Source organism: Rattus rattus, chromosome 8, assembly GCF_011064425.1.
Source record: "Rattus rattus isolate New Zealand chromosome 8, Rrattus_CSIRO_v1, whole genome shotgun sequence".
Lineage (NCBI taxonomy): Eukaryota > Metazoa > Chordata > Mammalia > Rodentia > Muridae > Rattus > Rattus rattus.
In genome coordinates, this window is record NC_046161.1 from 108,000,750 (window position 1) to 108,020,645 (window position 19,896).

Consider the following 19,896-nt stretch of genomic DNA (forward strand, 5'->3'; position numbering starts at 1 on the left):
GTCTCCCGACGCAGGGAGAGATAGGTCTATCTTGCTGTGGTTATTTCTCTCTCAAGGCAGCTGTGCCTTTGCCATGCAAGCTACAGAAATTGACTTTGAAATTCTTTTAGAGATCGGAGCAGCAGGTTTGAGGAATGGAGCACAAAGTTACACCTCAGAAATTCGCTTTATTTGGAGAGAGGGCTTTGCAACCAGACCTTGGGATTTGAGCTTTTGCGGTGTGAGAACTCTCATTCTAGGGGCAGCAGACAGGAGCTTAAGAGCTGGAGAGAGAGAGAGCAGCCAGAGGACAGGAAAGGAAGGGATAGCCTTGAGAGAGAAACCCTCCTAAATGAAAAGGGTTAGTTCTGCTTTGGAAGGTTTCTGGGAACTGGTGGGATGTTTTATACCACTTGAGTTAACTTGGCATAGTCTATGTGCCTGGGAGCCAGGTACTGAGTAGGGTCATAAACTTCTTACACGTCTAGTATGAAGGGTTACAAGGCCACAGCATGGCATAGCCTCTTAACTCTCTGTCCCATTAGGGACAGCGTGTATACGGCTTGATTTCTCTAGCCCCCAGGTCTTGTTCTTGAGGGACCCGGCATCTCCAGGCAGTAAAAGAGAAGGAAGCAGCTGGGAGCTGCTTGCCAAAGAGGTGAGAATTTTACAAAATAGCACCCGAGTTAGCTCGTCTTCTCACTAATTCTCTGTAGCTGCCCAAAGCCTAGAAGTGGATCCTCCACCCAAGCTTCCCCTTCAGTTTCCCAGTAAAAGCCGGTGAGAAGCCAGGGAGACCAACTGTCAGGATAGCAAGGGAAAGAGTTGATAAACTATCGCTAAGCGTGTCAGAGCAGCTCCTGGGGAGGGGGGTGTGGGCTTTGTCTCTTCTCTCCTTCTACCGATAAACTGGTAAGGACTCATCCCCTAAAAGAGGCCTCCTCAGCTCGGAGAACTGATGTGGAGAAAAGACTGTGTTCGTCTGAAGTGAAAACACATAAGTGGCCCCCAGGAGCCCAAGAGTCAGGTCCAAATCCAATAAGAGGAGGAAGAGGAGAAGGAATAGGAGTAGGAAGGGGAAGAGGAGGAAGAAGAGGAGGAGGAGGAAGAAGAGGAGGAGGAAGAGGAGGAGGAGGAGGAAGTAACAGAGTTCCTAGTTTCCAGTAACAGAGGTTCTCTATGCCTTTGTCTGATAAATTACCACGCCCGTAGGGGTCTCGAACATCTTCAGCAAATACTTCTCCTTGAAGAATGTGGTCAAAATTAAAGTCTATTAGACTATCTCTCCCAACACTGCTGCTGCAAAGTATTGTGGGTAATTGGTGACTGTCTCCGTGCCCCTGTGTGTCTGAAGAGAAAGTCACATGGACTAGCAAATTTGAGGAACACATTAAGAAGTCTGAGAAGGTTAATTGGCATGTGTGTGTGTGTGTGTGTGTGTGTGTGTTGGAATAAACCAAATATTTTGTAAGCCCATAAGTTCATAATTAACCAAAATAAATCACTTCCTCCCCCTGCCATCCAAGAACATGAACTCAGCTAAATATTAATTGTATCCCTGGGCATTTTTCAAGTTTGAAGACAATTCTAATTGTCTCAAAAAATCAATAGTGGGGAAAGAGAACAAGCAAGGCAGTGTCTACAAATAAGCTGCCTATTTGAAAATGACTTGGCTGGATGGTGATGTCCTGACCGACCCCCCCAAGTGCACTCTCAGCTAGCTGCACATGTCTCTTTAACAGAACAGAAGGAAAAGAATGAGACACGGCTGACCACTGGTGAAGAGAAATGGAAAATAAGACAGGGCTTTTGTTCTACATAGAGCACACGACATCCTAGGGTCGTTTTGCTTCTTTCCAATGTCATGGTCCCCAGTTATATATTAGGGATCAGGTGTGGTTCAAGAGCATTGAATGTGTGGTGTAAGGATGCAGCTCAGCTGGCAGAATCCTTGTGTTGTACACACAAAGCCCTGAGTCCACTCTCTAGGGCTGCATGGCCCTGCCTGCTTGTAATCCCAGCACGTGCAGGTTGGAGGCAAGCAGATCAGGGCTTTAAGATCATTCTGGTGATATCATGAGTTCGAGTCCTGGCTGGCGTACATGAGGTCTTGTCTCTAATTAATTAGTTAATTATTAATTAATTAGACCTCAGAAGCAACCAACCCATGTTGTATATTGTGATGCTCTGGGAACCTGATGAAATCTCACAGCTACTCCTAGGACCCCAGTCGCCCTTAACCTGGTGTTACCCACTGCAGATGCTACTGGCCCAACAACTACGTAGCTCCTGCCATTGGTGCTGGACTTTCTGTGGGGTCTCTGTGCTGACATGCAACTAACCTGAATACCCCACGGAAGGTCTGGTGCCAATGGCAGGAGCTGGATAGCCGCCAGGCCAGTAGCATCTGCAGTGGGAAATGCTGGACAAACGGTAACGGTGGTTAAGATGTGCCAAAGAGAAGAGAGTGGTCTTCTTCTAGGTAAGGATCTAAGAGCTCTAGAATTCCAAAAGGAAGAAAATCCACACACCGAAGTCATGCTCTGCCCACTTCCTGTCCCCACATGAGTGCCGTACCTGCTGCCTGATGATTTGCTCCAAATTGAAAGATTTCACCCCCGCAAAGGAAGGGGGTTCAGCTCATATATCTGGGGGACAAGAGACACGGAGTGGAAGATTCTTGCCCTACCACAGAGGTCTAGAAAGAAATCATGGCTGAGCTGCTGGATAGCTATGCAGACAGCACACCTTAGGGCAGCAGCCTCCTGTGATCAGCTGGGCCTTTCCGTGATGCGGCTGCTTTTCACGTCTTTTTCATTTCATTTTATTTTTATTTATTTTTTCGTTTTTAGTCATTTGTGCTTCTGTGAGTAGCCCGCACTCACACTCCAGTTCATAATACCAACAAATATTCCTGCATTGCTCACCATGTCGGTACCACTGTTGCTTTGATCAGTCATGGGTCCCCTTTCAGGATAAATAAATGTGTGTGTGTGTGTGTGTGTGTGTGTGTGTGTGTGTGTGTGTGTGTGTGTGTGTGTGTGTGTGTGTGTGTGTGTGTGTGTGTGTGCGTGTGTGTGCGTGCTGCTGCTCCACAGAAGTATCCCACACAACAGGATCAGGTCACATCATACAAAGGTGACATGAAGGTGGGCATGGCATGGTTTTTTCAGTGCGAGGCAGAGGTCACACTCTCACCGATTTTATGACAGGATAACGTTACGGGCTTTTACATTTTCTTTGTTCTGCGGTTTGACTGAGAATGTCCCCCATAGGTTGGGACATTTGAACACTTGTTCAGCTGTTGGTGGTGCTGTTTGAGGATGGGACGAGGAGAGGAGGCCTTGTTGGAGGAAGCACATCATGGAGGTAGGCTTTGGGAATTCCCTCTCGGCCATGCTGACTACTTATTCCTCTAGAACCCTAAGTCATGGTGTTTTGCCAAAACCACAGAAAAGTGAACAACACACTATGGATAATGAAGATGTGTGAGACTCGTTATAAGGAGAAATTGCACATAAGCACTGGAGGTCTGAGGGCATCCTTGAGAAAAATAGGACCTTTAAGTACAGAGAGCACCCCACATTTAAACACGGAACCCAGCACTTTCTCACTGATCTATGGAGCACCTGGCTTAGCGACTTAGATGAAATTATAAGACTCCTGCAAAGGAAAGACTGAACAATACGATATCTGCTGACGCCTCTGCCTTTAATTATAACTGATGTCAATTCTCCCTCCGGAAGAGCAAGCTAGAAGCTAAACGCAATCACTGATACCAGTGCCTGATGAGTGACACTTCCTGTGAGATCTGCAAGCTGCGTACGCCACATAAAACCGTTCCTATCCAAACCACGCACCATGCCATCCTCTCCCCAGCAGAAGGACAAACTCCTCGCCGAGGTACAGAAATCTAGACGCAACGCACACTTCCTGCTCCAGGAACTGGCTGTGTTTTCCATGCTTAGAAGGGTCATCCTAGCCTGCCTGTTAGGCCAAAGGCTCCTGTGAAGTCTGCCTGTGTAAATCCAATATGCATAGACGTACTGCTAGGTTGCAGTTGTCTGTCTGGTTTTTGTTTGTTTGCTTTTATAGGATCTCCCGCTGTAGCCTAGGCTGGGCTAGAATTCGCTCTGTAGTCCAGGAGGGCTTCGAACCCATGGCAAACCTCTTGTCTGCTTTTCTCAGGTGCTGTGATTACAGGCAAGCGCCACCATCTCTGAATCATTTTGTAAATCATTGCAATTATTTACTCATTAATTTGTCTGTCTGTCTGTGTGCATGTGTGTGTGTGTCTGTCTGTGTGCATGTGTATGGGCAGACATATGGAAGTCAGAACATAGTTTGTAATGGTGGGCTCTCCCGTTCTACCACATGAGTTCTCCAGGCTTCAAGCTTTGCAGCAAACACCTTTACCCACTGCGCCAACTTGCTGGGCAACAGACTTTAAAAGACAAACAGACAAACACACAAACCCACCCCCCAAAACCCAAAAATAGCTTCTTCGACATACAGTAAACTGTACATGTTCAAGGCGTGCAGTTTCCAAGTTTGACACTTGTATGTGCCCATGTGACCTTCCCCATAGTCAAGCAAAACAACGGGTCCAGCACCCATGAGCTGCAGTAACTTCTTTCCGCTCGTACAGCTTCCTTTTTTAGCTCAGAGGGATTCCGTAAGGAAGGGACCGCCTTCTGGTTCTGAAAGCTAGAGTTCTTCATTTGTTTTGTCAACAACTGAGGTTCCTAAAGCCCGGCCCCTTTGCACAGGCTGGCACTGTGCTTACTGATGAGGGCAAGTCTCTTGGGTAACACAAATGTCCTTTATCTGACTCCTCACAAGAAGGAACTAGTAGTGGGTAAGTGCCTTGCCCCAGTCTGGAGACCTGACGTTCAAAGCTAGGTAACTGTTAAGGCATGAGGTCCAGGATACGGCAAGGTCAAAACTGCTTGCCACACTGCTGTGCACTGTGTCTACACCAGCTGGAGTTAATCCACACCCAGGGACTCCCGTGTTCAGATCTCTGTCTTCCATTTGCCGAAGTTTGTATCACAAGCAAATATCTAATCGTCCTCTTGATTATGTCATGCTTGCGGGAGAAATGGGCTGCCGCTGCCCTTCTGTCCTTGGTCCCCATCCTGTCTCCCTTGAATGCCACAAAGCTTTTGTTAATAACCCTCTCCTGAGGCAGACTGTGTTGCTACTGTGTGTGGACTTGTGGCGGTGGGCTGCACTGGGCTTCTCAGAAGCTGAACTTGCTTTTGTTACTCGCTGGTATTCATGACAACATTCTCTAGCTACCGGCTGGTAAGGGATCTATCAGAACTGCAGACCTGTCAAAGCCGCCTCTCCCTGCGAGCACGGTATCTCTAAGTAGGATATCTTACCTTTCAAATCTCAAGAGGTCACACTGAGAACTCACTGTGGTTTGGCTTTGTTTTATTTCTAGTCATTGTTGATATTATCACTGTTTGGTTGCAAGGGTTCCTACTACAAATGTGAAACTTTCAAAGATACAACTTTCTATTAGGTAGAGACTCTAACTGTTCACGTAGCGATGGGATGCCCTGGGGAACGCCTTCTCCAGGTCCCGCATTAAAACATTAAACAGTGATGATGCTACAGTCGTGTTCCAGGAAGTCTTTGCTCAAAGAAATAACTCCCGATTTTGTTTGTCCTCTTTAAGACAAGTATGTATGTATCCGTAATTACAAAATTAATTTCAATTTTAATATATATTACATATCTTTATATTAATTGTACATTTACTTATACAAGGGATTGGTAAAGAAATATGCACTAAAGGACCAGGGAGATAGTTTTAATCCTAGAACTGGAGAGATGAAGAAATGTAGATCCCTCGAGGTCACTAGCTGTCTGGCCTAGCCAAACCAGCTAGTTCCAGCCCAGTTAGAGATTCCATCGGAAACAAAATGGATGGTATGAGAAATAACATTCAGGGTTGACTTATAACCTCCACCCACATGTCCAAACACACGCACAATGCACACACAATATACACATAAAGCAAGTATGTGTGTGTGTGTGTATGTGTGCATGTGTGCAGATCTATGCCTGCATGCACATATATACATATCTAAGGAATTCCTAGAACATTGGAATGTTTAGAATTAGAATGTCATGCCCACAGTAAAAGAAGCAGACTCCAATGATTAATTAACCCTGGAATCTTTTATCCACTGGCAGTTAAAATAAAACAGAGAAGAATGGGGCTGGAGAGAAGGCTCAGTGATTAGAAGAACAGGCTGATCTTTCAGAGGACCTGGGTTCAATTCCCAGCCCCAGCATTCAGCTTGCAGCTCACAAAAGGTGGAACCTCCAGTTCTATATATCTAGTGCCCTCTTTGACCTCCACTAGCACTTCATACACATGATGCACAGACACACATGCAGGCAAAACACCAGCAAGGCAAAAATATATATAAGATAAAACAAATCTAAAAAAAATTTACAGAAGTGCCACCAAAGCAAATATCGGCAAATTCCCTATTTGTGCTAAATACATAGGGACCATAAGTTTCTGGTTTTTAAAACTCTTTTGAGGTCTTTGAGTATTTTTGTTCATTGAAAAAACAATTTTAGCACTGAGTGAAAATTAGAAGTCACGGGACAAAGCTCTTAATTTTCAATCGAAATGTCTTTGAATTTTAAAATTTCTTGCAGAGTGACGTTCTTGAAGGATTCTACTGCAAATCATTATAAGATATGAGGTTGAAGCCACTGAAAATGTTGATTAACGTTGTCAGGTTGAAATACAGGGTTTCCCCTATCAAGAGCCTTGGCCAAATATTTACTAAATAAATTTTAGAAACTATAACTCAAAATGAAAGTTGAAATATTTCATTTTATAAAGAAGGGGCTGGAGAAAGAGCTCAGTCGTTAAGACCGTTTCTCCCTCTTTATATAGATCACAGGTTCAGTTCCCAGCACCCCTGTAGGAAGGCTCACAACTGCCTGTAACTCCAGTTCCTGAGGATCTAATCCCTCTTCTGCCCTCTACAGGCACCTGCACACCTGTGGCTCACATGGAGACACAAACACACATGTATAAGTAAAAACAATAAAGAACATATTTTAATTTTTAGAAGATGGGTTTATATCCAGAATGTGACCCTTGAGTTCTAGCTATCCAGCGGAAACTACTCATTTTCTGGAGAGGAACAGTTCCATGGAGAGCACCAAGCCTTGCGTGGCTTTCTAACACTTGGGAGGCACACAACACACAGCTGCACGATACAACTCCTTGATTCGATCATGCAAAGAGATCGCCCGTGGTCTCCTCTTTACCCATAGCCTCTTGCCATGATTTACACAGTTAACCCTCTCCCCAAGCAATGTGTGCACAGAGTGAAATCAGATACTTGTTTGTTCTGACTGTCCACACGCAGGGGGAGGGGTAATGGCAATGAGCTCCTCTGGCTGAGCAGTGACTTCTGAAGCAGGGTAATGTCGTGTTGCCTTCAGTTTCCTTGTTGCAGGATTATGGTGCCAATTAATTTTGGTTAGTTGCCTTTAACCGTAGTTTAAATAGAGACTAAATGAAGAATGGGCCTTTGTGGGAGCCAGAGGCTCTTATAAAGCTCAGACTGTGAGGTGGGAGAAGGCATTACAGTCTCTCACCCAAATAGGGAGTACTCAAAATATAATTACATCAATGCACGGCAATAAAGTTTCTTGGTAATTATGGAGAAGTAATTACTCTTTGATTGCTTACTGGAGAATCGCTAGTCTTCTAACTTTATATTAAATATGATATATCAATCTATAATCAGATATGATGGGGTGATGGTTACATTATCTGCTGCTTCCAGTAAACTAAGTAAGAGGGATTCTGAAGACCCTTCCGCTTAACAAGGTTAAAGCAAACAATGTTACTTTTATTTTTGAAACTCAATAGCAATCTTCCATTTGGTAAGTCACTGGGGAGGGCCTCTAAGAGCCTACTTACAAGTAAACACAGGCGGACCTCCAATAAATAGTCCGCCTGTGCATTTTCAGACAACACTCATTTTATTATCTTTCTGCATTTTTCCTTTTCCTGAGGTACTTTCTTTTTGCAGATGCGTATGTATGCATATTTCTAGATGGGAAACTAGACAGCTCCTACTTTAAACCACAATTTTACATGAAAACAGAATAATGACATTTTAGAGTTAGAAAACCTTTCTAGAAGATTTGTTTTGTGTTAAACATATGTGGGAGGGGCAAGCATATGAGATCAGCTGTGGGTGGATGCCCAGGGGCCAGAAGAGGGGCATGAGGACATCTGGCAATGGAGGTGAACTTTGGACCACTTGGAGATGGACTCCAGCTGTGTGCTGCCCGACATGGGGGCTGGGAACCGAACTGCAGTTCTCTGGAAGAGCAAGAGGTGCTCTTACACAGTGAGCCCTCTCTCCTCTCCCTATCCTGAGCCATCGGTCCAGCGCTCTCTCCAAATACTCCCTTCTCTATTCTCCGTCATCGGAGGCAAAAGAAAATTCGCTTTTAGCAGTTCATATAGTGAATGTCATAATTTTGAGATGAGTCAGATAGGATTGAGTATTTATTAATATGACTGTGATTTTTCTGGCCACTGGATAAAATTAGAACTGAATGTCAAGCAACTATTGAGGTCTTGTCAAATGACATCCATTTAATGACAGTTTGTGTTGCCAGAATGGGCAAGTCCTCTGGGTTGTATTACACTTTTTTTTTCAGGCCAAAAATGGCAAAGAAATATAAACCAAGAAAGTGGAAATAAACCAAAAAAACTATAAGTTGTATGCATGTTCCTGATATGATTCATTAACAGACCATTGTATGTATTTAGTTTCATATGTATGTCTTTAATATGGGAAGCAGACTTCTAAGAAGTGTCTCACAGTAATGATACACACAAGCGTGTTTAGAAATGAGACAGAAATAATTTTTAAAAGACTTATTGGTATTTCTGTCTCTCTGTCTCTCTTCTGTCTCTCTCTCTGTCTCTCTCTCTCTCTCTCTGTCTCTCTCTCTCTCTCTCTCTCTCTCTCTCTCTCTCTCTCTCTCTCTCTCTCTCTATCTCTCTCTGTGTGTGTGTCTCTCTGTGTGTGGGTGGGTGTGTGTGTGTGTGTGTGCGCTTGAGGAGACCAGAGAGAAATCAGATTCCTGGAAGCTAGGTTGCAATGGTTGTTTGTTTAGCTGTGTGGGTGCTGGAACTCAGCTCTGGTCCTCTGGAAAAATAGTAAGCCCCCTTAACTGCTGAGTCATCTTTCTAGCCCCAGTTTACATTTTCCTGTCCTTCCCTGTCCTCTCATGTGCTAAGCAATGGCCTCACAGTCACCTCTGTCTTAAAAATGAAGCATCACCAGTGAGTTTTGCATTCGTTAAAAAGTCTCTGATAATTTTCTCCTATGATGAACTATGACGCTGAGAAGCAAAACCTTAACCCATAAGGGGGCATCGTAGTCAGGGTTACTATTGCTATGATGAAACGTACTGTGTCCAAAAGCCAAGATGGGGAGGAATCACATTCCATTTCTGAAGGAAGTCAGGACAGGAACTCAAGCAGGGCAGGAACCAGGAGGCAGGAGCTGAGGCAGAGACCATGGAAGAGTACTGCTCACTGGCTTACTTCCCCTGGCTTGTGCAACCTGTTTTCTTTTAGAACCCACTATCTCCAGCCCAGAGATGTCCCCACCTACAATGAGTTGGATCCTCTCCCATCAATCACCAACTAAGGAAATCTATTGCAGCAAGATTTTATGGAGGCCTTTTCTCAACTGAAGTTTCCTCCTTCCAGAGGCCCTGGCTCATGTCAATATGACATCACACTAACCCATGCAGTGTTACAGATTCAAGTGAAAGTTGATGATCCCAGGGAATCAATCAATCTCTCTCTCTCTCTCTCTCTCTCTCTCTCTCTCTCTCTCTCTCTCTGACACACACACACACACACACACATCTCTCTCTCTCTCACACACACACACTCACACACATCTCTCTCTCTCACACACACACACGCTCACACATCTCTCTCTCTCACACACACACACACTCACACACATCTCTCTCTCTCACACACACACACTCACACACATCTCTCTCTCTCACACACACACTCTCTCTCTCTCTCTCACTCTCACACACTCACACACCTCTCTCTCTCTCTCTCTCTCACACACACACACATCTCTCTCTCTCTCTCTCTCTCACACACACACACACACACACACACACACACACACACTTGCTGACAGTTCCTTTTAGATCATCAGACCATGATAATAGCAGAAGACAAGAACAGAAAGGACTTAAAGCCTCTGAGAAGCAGCAGCGGCTTTTGACCACACACCAGGAGCCCTCATGATTAGAAGGTGCATGGAAGATGAGGTCTCTCAGAGAAAGTCAAAAAGCCCAACAGCTTCTTACTTATTAGACACAGCTGGCCTCCTTCAGACCCCACCCTCATCTCTCCCTATAGCTTCGTCCCTAACCATGACACTTGCTTCTAGCAGCGTTCTTTATACTGTATTTCACACTTGGAAATTACCACATAGTACGATATGATGACATTTTTGTCAGGAAAAATCACAATGAAAAATATAGCTGCAAACTTACAGGTCATGTAGCTCTTGAACAATAAATTATAGAGTGATATTAATAGAAGAAAAGTTAATCAATCCCAACTGGCCAAAAAGTAGAAGACCTCTTTTTATTTCTCTATAATCCCTTCCATGAAAATACAACCACCTGTCTCATTTTTAATTCTAAATAACACGTTTTTCACCTAGCACGATGGTCCTGTTTGTTGGGCTAGCTTAGTTATATGTGGAGACTTTTTACATATTAAGCATACACAATCACGTTCAAATGTTGCTCTGCTGGGGAGAGGGATCGCTCTGCGAAGTGTTTGCTGTGTAAGCATGGAGATAGCTGAGCTTAGACTCCAGCACTGATGTGAAAGGCTCTCACTGTGCCAAATTCTGAGTCTTAGTGCTAGGGAGGCAGAAACATGGAAGACCCTGGAGCTCCCTGGTTGAGAAGCCCAGCCAAATCAGTGAGACCCAGGGTCACTAAAAGATTCCATCTCCTAAATTAGGTGGAAGGTACCACCCGAGTCTCCTCCTAGCTACAGCAAGCTGTTCCATAGCTGCTTAATAAACGTTGCTTGCTTGTCCTTAGCACAGAAGTGGCTAAGGACAGTGCCCAGCATTGATCTCTAGCCTTCCCCTGGGCACACATGCATGTGTCATACTGGTACGTGCACACACACACACACACACACACACACACACACAATGAAGTAAGCTGCAGCTCAGTGCTGGAGCGCAATTATAGCGAAGTGTAGTTAATAAACATTTACCAGTGGGGACTTAGTTTTATCTCACTCCATTTCCCGAATGGGGTTCTGCCTTCCTTTGGATCCCCATGAGGCTGTGTCTGTGATTCGACTGAGGCTGCCTGAGCTCCGCTCCCCACCAGTACCCAGTGTCCTCTGCAGTGTCTCACTGTGTTCTGCAACTCACGTTCTCTTCCTTTCAGTTTCACTCACGTTTTCAAAAGCAATGCAGTTGGATACAATAACCTCTTCAGATTAGTTTTAAAATGAAACTTAAAAACAGTGGAGACTGGGTATGTGGACTTTTTCTCCTTTAAAGGGGCACAGAATTCCAGGACTTCTACTTTAATTGTAACTAGACAGCCTTCTTCTTCCTTAAGATTTATTGGTATTATTTTAATTTTCAGTTATGATGAGAGTGTGCGTGTGTTTGTGTGTGTGCCTGTGTGTGCATATATGTGTGTGTGCCTATGTGTGTGTCTGTGTGTGAGTGTGTTTGTGTGTGTTTATATGTGCATGTGTGTGTGCGTGTGTGTATGTGTACATGTGTGTGTGCATGCATGTGTGTGTGTGTGTGTGTGTGTGTGGGTGTGGGTGTATGTGTGTGTGGGTGTGTGTGTGTGTGTGTGTGTGTGTGTGTGTGTGTGTGTGTGTGTATGTGTGTGTATGTGTGCATGTGTGTGTGCATGTGAGTGTGTGTGTATATGTGTGTGCACATGTGTGTATGTGTGCATGTGTGTGTGTGCGTGTGTGTGTGTGTGTGTGTGTGTGTGTGTGTGTGTGTGCAGGTGTCCATCGAGTCCAGAAAAATGTCTGTTCCTCTGGAGTTGGATTTACAGGCAGTTGTGAGCCTTTGAACCCTCTCTTTAGTTCGGTTAGCCTTACCAGAAAAAAAATGTAGAAGAATTCTTACCTTTCATCCCATGGGTAATTGGAATTTCATGTGGAACTCTTGTTTAAGGATTCTAGAAAAAGGGAATGTATTTGGGGAGACCAGGAAAGAACCTCAAGTGTAAAAGAGAATGTTACACAGCATCCACACATGGGCCTTCTTCGTGACTGAGGTAAACCTATGCGTCTCCACACTGAACTCCATCTCCCGCCAAGAAAGACTCGGTTCCCCTCCTTTTCCCTTGTCACGCAGCTTACACCTTCATACTGTGTGGTAACCACGGTGAGCAGAAATACAGCTCTCTTTTCAAAGCGCATCCTACATTGGTGGTATCTGTCTGTCGGAGAGCTAAGGAGCATCAGCTGAAGGGAGACCGTGTCCACCAGCAGATGAATGACTTAGAGCGGTAAGAACTCGGGGCGTGAACTTCTAACTCGAAAGTCGGTGTACTGAAATCTTGAGGGCTTCCAGAGTGGACTCCTGTAACCTAACTCACTTTGGTGATCAATAAACACACATTTAACCCTGGCCTTAGAAACTGAGTTTTTCAGATAAACGTCAAAAACCATCCACGCTTCAAGCATCTAAGGCATCCTAAAACAGTAAGTGGGCGGCAGAGATGGTTCGCAGTTAAGAGTGCCGAGGGTCCGGGTTCAGTTCCGAACCGAAATCGACTGCAGTCTCCACCATCTGTAATGTCTTCCAAAGGATCTGGCGCCCTCTTCTGGCATCTCTAGGCACTGCACACACATTCACTCAGGCAAACGCTCATACACACAAAACAAGAAACCTGCAATTTTACATAGGCTAATATAAAACTTGGTGTATAAGATTTTAATGCAAAAAAATAACTGGACATGAGTGAGTTAAAGGACAATGGTGGTTGTTGTCACAGTAATGGAAGGACAAAATGGTTCGGGGCTAGGCTAACCTAAGGGAGTGTCAAATGAGTGTCCAGGAATCCACTTTCCATGCACGCACAGGTATTGCCTCCTCTGTTGGGAGCAAGCCCTAAAGGATCTCATAGGGGTTGGAATCATGCACAGCAGTTGATACAATGAAGGTTTTAGTTTTCTTTCTTACAAGTTTAAAACCCAAACTACCCAACACAAAGGTCACCCAACACCGTGAGCTAACCATGTGTGTCTTCATCTTCACTTATAAAATCATCCAGAAAAAGTGGGGACCTGTCACAGCAGTCCTCAGTCACACGCACAGCCCCTTCTGCTTAGAGCAGTGCACGCACGTCTCTGTTCTCCTGTCTACAGTACGACTCTGTCTCTCCTCCCCAAAACGTTAAGTTATTGTTCTTTTAAAGTTGGTCTTTTTGAACACGTGGCCGCCGAGAATCTAACCCAGGTCCTCTGTAAAGGCAGCCAGTGCTCTCAAACACCGAGCCACCCCTCAAGCCCCACCCTTAACTAGTTTTAATGCATGCATTTAATTTGCTCTTTCTCTCGTGCCTGAAATTGATTCAAAGTTGATATAGATGTGGCTGCTACATGTAGTACTGTGTTATTTACAGAATCCTGAGCAGTAAGAAAAATATTACCCAGCCCAGGTGCTCAGAGGACGTTCTTTATGGTCAGATAATAATAAGACAGAGCCCACGAGTCCTTTCCAGTTTCTCCCTCTATTTACCCACTGTGTATACTGCTCATATGACATCATCTGCCGGGCACCTCCCACGTCTGCATATCATTTTAATTTAAAAAATCTCTTAAAGGTCGAATTTCTGGGTTAATCAGTTTTTACATGAGGGAGAAGGGGTAGGTAGGAAGAGAGGAGGGGAGAGGGAGATGGGGAGGGACAGGAAGAACTCTAGCAAGCTCACATACCTAGCCTACTCAGGGCAGGCAATGCCCAGAGAGCTTCTCTCTGACTCGAGGCCAGCAGACTGCTCTCAGCTAAACAGGTCAACACCGCACTTTAGTCCATTGTCAACCAGACATATGTGTCAGGTTTTAAAATACCTCTACGTAAGGAGTCTCACAATTCTTAGCAGCACATTTCACACCTAGTATGTGGCCAGGAAGGCTTTCAGATGCCTGCTTCCCACTGGAAGTCTCTTGCATGTTCTCTGAGGTGACAGCAAGTTTCATTGTTTTCCTGTTGGCCGATGTCTTTGCCACTGCAGCCGGAAAACGAGTTGATTTTTGCATAATCGCTGAGGTGGTTGTTCCCACTGAATGCAACCTGTCTTTCACAGGCACCCGATGGTGATGGCGAGATACAAAGAGACACAGGCATGTGCACTCCGATGACGCCCTCCTCAAAGGGAGGCATCTCGCATAATCGGTCATTCTCACAAACCAATGAAAGCTGAGGTGTGAGGCATGAATATAATCCAGTGGGTAATAATATATTCTTTCAAATCTCCAGTTTTGTATTAAATTAATGTCAGCCACAGAATACTTTGGAGACCTGCTTATATAACTTGGATCACAAGAGTTTACTTTGGAGCATTTCACACCAAAGCTCAAGATAGCATGTATGTATGTGTGTAGTTGCATATAGGCCTGAGGTTTTGGGAATCCCCACCCTGGTCATTCCTGTATTCCTGAGACAGGGTCTCTCAATCAAACCCAGATCTCATTGATAAGGCTAGACCAAATCGGTTTGCTCTGGGGATCAGCAGTCTCCACCTTTCAGGGCTGGACTCACAGACAGTCTGCCATAACTACCCTGAACTTAGTGGGTTTCTAGGAATCCAAACTCCAATCCCTTCATTTGCTTGGAAAAAGCATCAGCCACTAAAGCTGCCCACCAAGCTGGTCCTAAGCCCTCCCTGTTTCACCATTCACTCTAAACCGTCCTCTGACTCCCTCCACAACCTCCCTGAGTTTTCTTAGCATCATTCATTCAGAGGATATTTACAGAGCATTTGCTGTATGCCAGACATTCTAGATTCTGCAGAACTAGACTCAGGACCACAGTTGTCATGGAGATCAGAGTGCACAGAGACAGCCAACAGACAGTTAAATATATGCACAAATATGGTAGTGAGACACATCGGAAGACACAACGTCCAAGTTACACAAGATCCAGGGGGTGACCAGGGAAGAGACACTGTTTTTAGACCCAGCTCTGTGTAGCTGTCTGAGCAAAGATCTCAGAGAAAGAACAGAGCAGTTTTGGTGATAGGATAAAGCAAAAGTAGGTGTGTGTGTGTGTGTGTGTGTGTGTGTGTGAATGTGTATGTCTGTGTGTGAGAGTGTTTGTGTCTGTCTGTGTGTGTGTGTGTGTGTGTGTGTGTGACTGTGTCTGTGTGTGGATGTGTGTGGTGTGTGTGTATGTGTGTGAGTATGTATGTGTGTGTATGTATGTGTATGTGTGTGTGAATATGTGTGTGAATGTGTATATATGTGTGTGTGTATGGGTGTATGTGTGTGTATATGTGTATATGTGTGTATGTGTGTGTATATATGTGTATGTATATGCATGTGTGTGTGAGTGTGTGTGAGTGTGTATGTGTCTGTGTCTGTGTGTATGTGTGTGTGTGTGTGTGATGTATGCAGTGCCCTCAGAGGTCAGAAAAGGGCACTGAGTCCTTGAGACTACAAGAAAGTTTCAATGCCTCAGGACCTTGCTGCTTAGGTCTCGGAAGAACAAGATATGCTCCTGACCTCCAAGCCGTCTCTCCAGCTCTTAATTGATCTACATTTAAGCATGTCATGTTGTGCACTAATTTCTTTGGAGAAGGGAAGAGATGAATTTTAAGAGCTGTGTATCTCCCCATAAGCATGTATGAAAGAAAATATCAATAAAAGAATGTATTTGGGACTTATAGTCCATATCCATATGAGCTCAAGGGGAGCAAAGAATAAGAGGGTGTATAAATAGATACTTTTCATGATCCTTTGCTCAGACAAAAAAATTATTTCACTTTTACCTGAACAGCCCATCTTAGTACTCAAGATGTAAACAGAAAAAGTCAAGATTTATAGTCCCTGCCCCTGTATTTCTTTGCTTGTGTCTCATATATGTTTAAGTTTGATTTATAAATGACAAAACAACAACAACAACAACAAAAAACAAAAACAATAAAAACCAATAGATCAGGTTTCGATGCTACAATAAAGTTTCTTATGGCTGTCATTTTGTAGACTCATGGGACCAAGTATTTACAGCATTTGTATAAACTGTGGTAACCATTAACTCTTATTGAGGAATTGCCATGTGTCATACTATGTGCTCTATCTAGTTCTCTTATTATTTGGTTGGTTCCTTAGTAGAAGGCAACGGAGATGGTTAGAGTCAAGAAAGTAGCAAACAGAAACTGGTTAAAACTGCTGAAATAAAAACGATACATTAACAAAAGGGTAACTTGAGTAATGGCAGAAAGCCCTGGGAGCCTCTGAGGTCTGTAGCTAAGTCTCTGTAACATGGAATGCTGGTGTGGTGTGCCTGCTCAGGAGGAGTCTGCAGGTGACCTGTAGAATGTCCTCTAGTAGTCAACAGACGACCAGATCTAACCCAGAGAACTTGCTCTTGGCCATACCTCCTAGCGGGGATGAATGGCGAGTTACCAATGGAGAGGCACGCTGTAATTAAATGACAGTTCCTGCTCTGGGTTCTTTAATATAAATTCTTACTTTAATTGCCTGATAAAAAAAAACTGTACTTAACTCAGAATAAAAAGTATTTAAAAAAATAACCCAACACCATTATTACAGTCTGCGTGTTTTCAAATATGTGTTAGCTTGCTTTGACCCTATGAGCACTGTCATTTATCAGTAAATTTAGCTAATTGTCATAGTTTTGGTTTTTTTAATGTTAATGATGTTATGGCACTGTTAGGAGAGGACCAACCAGAAGTAAATTAACACCAGGAGCCCAAGGTCTTCAGCAGAATGAGTCAGGCCATAGGCCAGAGGGACAGCAATGTCCAAGTGCCTCAGGCTAGTTCTGTCCTTAAATTCACAGCCTCTGTCCCGAGCCCAGCTCTGCTCCCAGATGTGAAAGAACACCAGTTGGCCCAAGAAGAATCCCGTTTTTATTTTTTCATGTTTGTCAGTTTTAAAATCATATTCTTAGGATAATTTTAAGGGGCTCATAGATGTAGGGCCAGTGGTAGAAAAGAAGTCCCCAGGTTACCCTCACCCACTTTCACTAATCGTTCCCAGTGGGCGGCACTGTCTGGCAGGGTTGCTTTGCCTGTTCCTGTGGCAAAATAGACCACAAAGGGCAACAGAAGGGAAGAGCAAAGGCAGAAAGAAGGGAGGAAGGGAAGGAGGACGTTGGTTAGTGCTGGGTTATTTCAGCTCATGGTTCTGCATTCCAGTCCATCCGTCATGTCAGGGAAGGCAGGGCTGCAGAGCTGGAAGGAGCCGGACAAATGGCTTCTGCAGCCAAGAAGCAGAGAGGCCGGTGAAATGGCACAGTGGGTCACAGCACCTCAGCCAAGCATAAGCCTGAGTTTTATTCCCAAAGACACACATGAGAGGTATAGAGTTCTAACCCCTGCATGATTTACTCTGACCTCAACACAAGAACCAGGCTACACACATTCATGTACACAGGAACACACACATTTGAGTGCACACACATGTACATGCATGTATGCACACATGCAAGCGCAATTACAAAGGCACTGGCACACACAGGCATATACACATGCACATATGCATGTACGATTACCAAACAGAGACAGAGAGGGAACTCTAGTGAACACCAGTGCTTGCCTCCTTTTTCATACAATCCAGAACCCCCAACCAAGCAATGGCCCTACTCAAAATTAAGACTGGTCTTCCTACTTCAGTTCATCTTTTAGCATGATCAAAATAATCCCCAGAGGCATGCCAGAGGCCCATCTCCCTCAGATGATTCTAGATTCTGTCAAGCTGACAATTAATACGGACTACCATGTAGACTCAATGGCTCTCACCTCTGGCTGTAATATTTTGAAGCAGCAGTCAGGGCACATAAAGATGTTAAGACAAAAACCCTAGGTTATCATTTACCCTCACACTTCCTGGTTGAGGCTTTGCAAGTTCATCAGTTGCTGAGAGATTATAATTATTTCTGAGAACATTCAAGGGAGTCTTAGAATCATATTCATAAACTCCAAGAGGAAGGAAAAGGGGAAACTTGCATTGCTGGGTTTGATGTTAGTTTTCTCAGTGCTGGGGATTGAGGAGCCAGGAGGATGCTGGGTAAGCGCTTTGCTGCCAAGCGACAGCCCCAAGCCTAGGTCCCGGTTAATTATGATTTACAGGAGGAAACAGAACCAGCATAGCATGCTAGATGGCTTAGAACACGGAGTGAAGAAGAAAGACAGGATGGATGACATACGTCTCTGAAGGAGTGGGCGTGTGCAGCACCAGCTACTGCATAAACTTCACACACTGCCTCAGAGAGAGACTCCCTGGCTGTCCTTTCTCTCCATCAGTGGCCATCTGCATCTAAAAGCAACCCAGTGACAGGTTCCTACATTCAAGCCCTAGGGTGGCACCCAGAACACAGGTGACCAGATTTTCCAGACCGGGTGCCTGGTACTCCTCAGAAACAAAGGCCACACACAGACACACAGACATACATAACAGACACATGCACACTGACACACACACACATACACACACACACACAGACAGACACACACAGACATACACATATGCATATACACACAGACACACAGACATACATATATACATAGACACACAGACACATGGACACACACACATAAACACGGACACACACATACAGAGACACACACACTCACACAGGCATAGTACATACACAGACACACACAGAGACGTACTCACACAGACACACACATACAGAGAAGGGTGGGGGATCATATCCCATTGTGTGGATACGGAAACTTTAATGGCAAACATTCTTTGCTTGGGAGGCCACTGTGCATTTGTTCCCCCAAGCACTTTTTGAGAAAAAAAAGTTTAGATGAGTTATAGATGCCTCATTTATTAGCAAGATGGCACTGACCCAAGACTTAATATAGAAAATTATAGATCCCGGTTCAGGGTAATTTTAATCTTTGCCTGTAATAACGGGCCTTTAGCTGCCAAAGGCATTGGCACTGCGTGCTGGGCTTGGAGCTCTGACCCCGACTTACAACATTGTAACTTCTAAGCACAAAGAAAGTTTCCAGGATGGGGGAGTTAAAACCTTGCAGAAGCTACTTCTTAAACAAAGCGAGAATTTGACTATTTAGTTACACCAAGTCTTGTCTAACATGGGAGCTTAGGCCAGAGAAGGCAGAACTTCCTGCTAACATAAACGCATTCACTGCAGGAGACTGACGATATGAGACGCAGGCTGCACTCATCGTTTTAAGAGTTTATCTACTTATGTTCCAGAACTGGCGTTTTCAAAGCTGCGTTTTGCCCCAGCTTCCTTGAATAGGCAAATTTATTTAATCTGCTACCTTGTTATCATCTGCTTCATACTATACCATCTCTTGAATCAACTAGGCAATCAACTCAAAAATCTAATCTAATCTAATATTAGATCTCATTAGTATAAGATATGTATAAAGCACATGTCTCATTTTACGTAGGTGTCCCCGTGAAGTGTCCACAGCAGCTGTTAGAGGGCGTTGGATCCTCTAGAGCTGAATTGACAAATGGTTCTGAATGCTGGGCTCTGAACTTGAGTCCCCTTCAAGAGCAGAGAGGCCTCCTAACCTCAGAGTCCTCTCTCCAGCCCCAACTTCACAACATTTTATAAGCCAAGGAAGCTA

At 44.4% G+C, this 19,896-nt stretch overlaps 1 protein-coding gene across 5 annotated transcripts in view; it reads right to left on the bottom strand.

Moving 5' to 3' along the window:
* Positions 1-19,896, bottom strand: part of Rbms3 (RNA binding motif single stranded interacting protein 3) — a 665,104-nt gene that overhangs the window by 130,241 nt on the left and 514,967 nt on the right. The gene's annotated exons all lie outside the window — the stretch shown is intronic.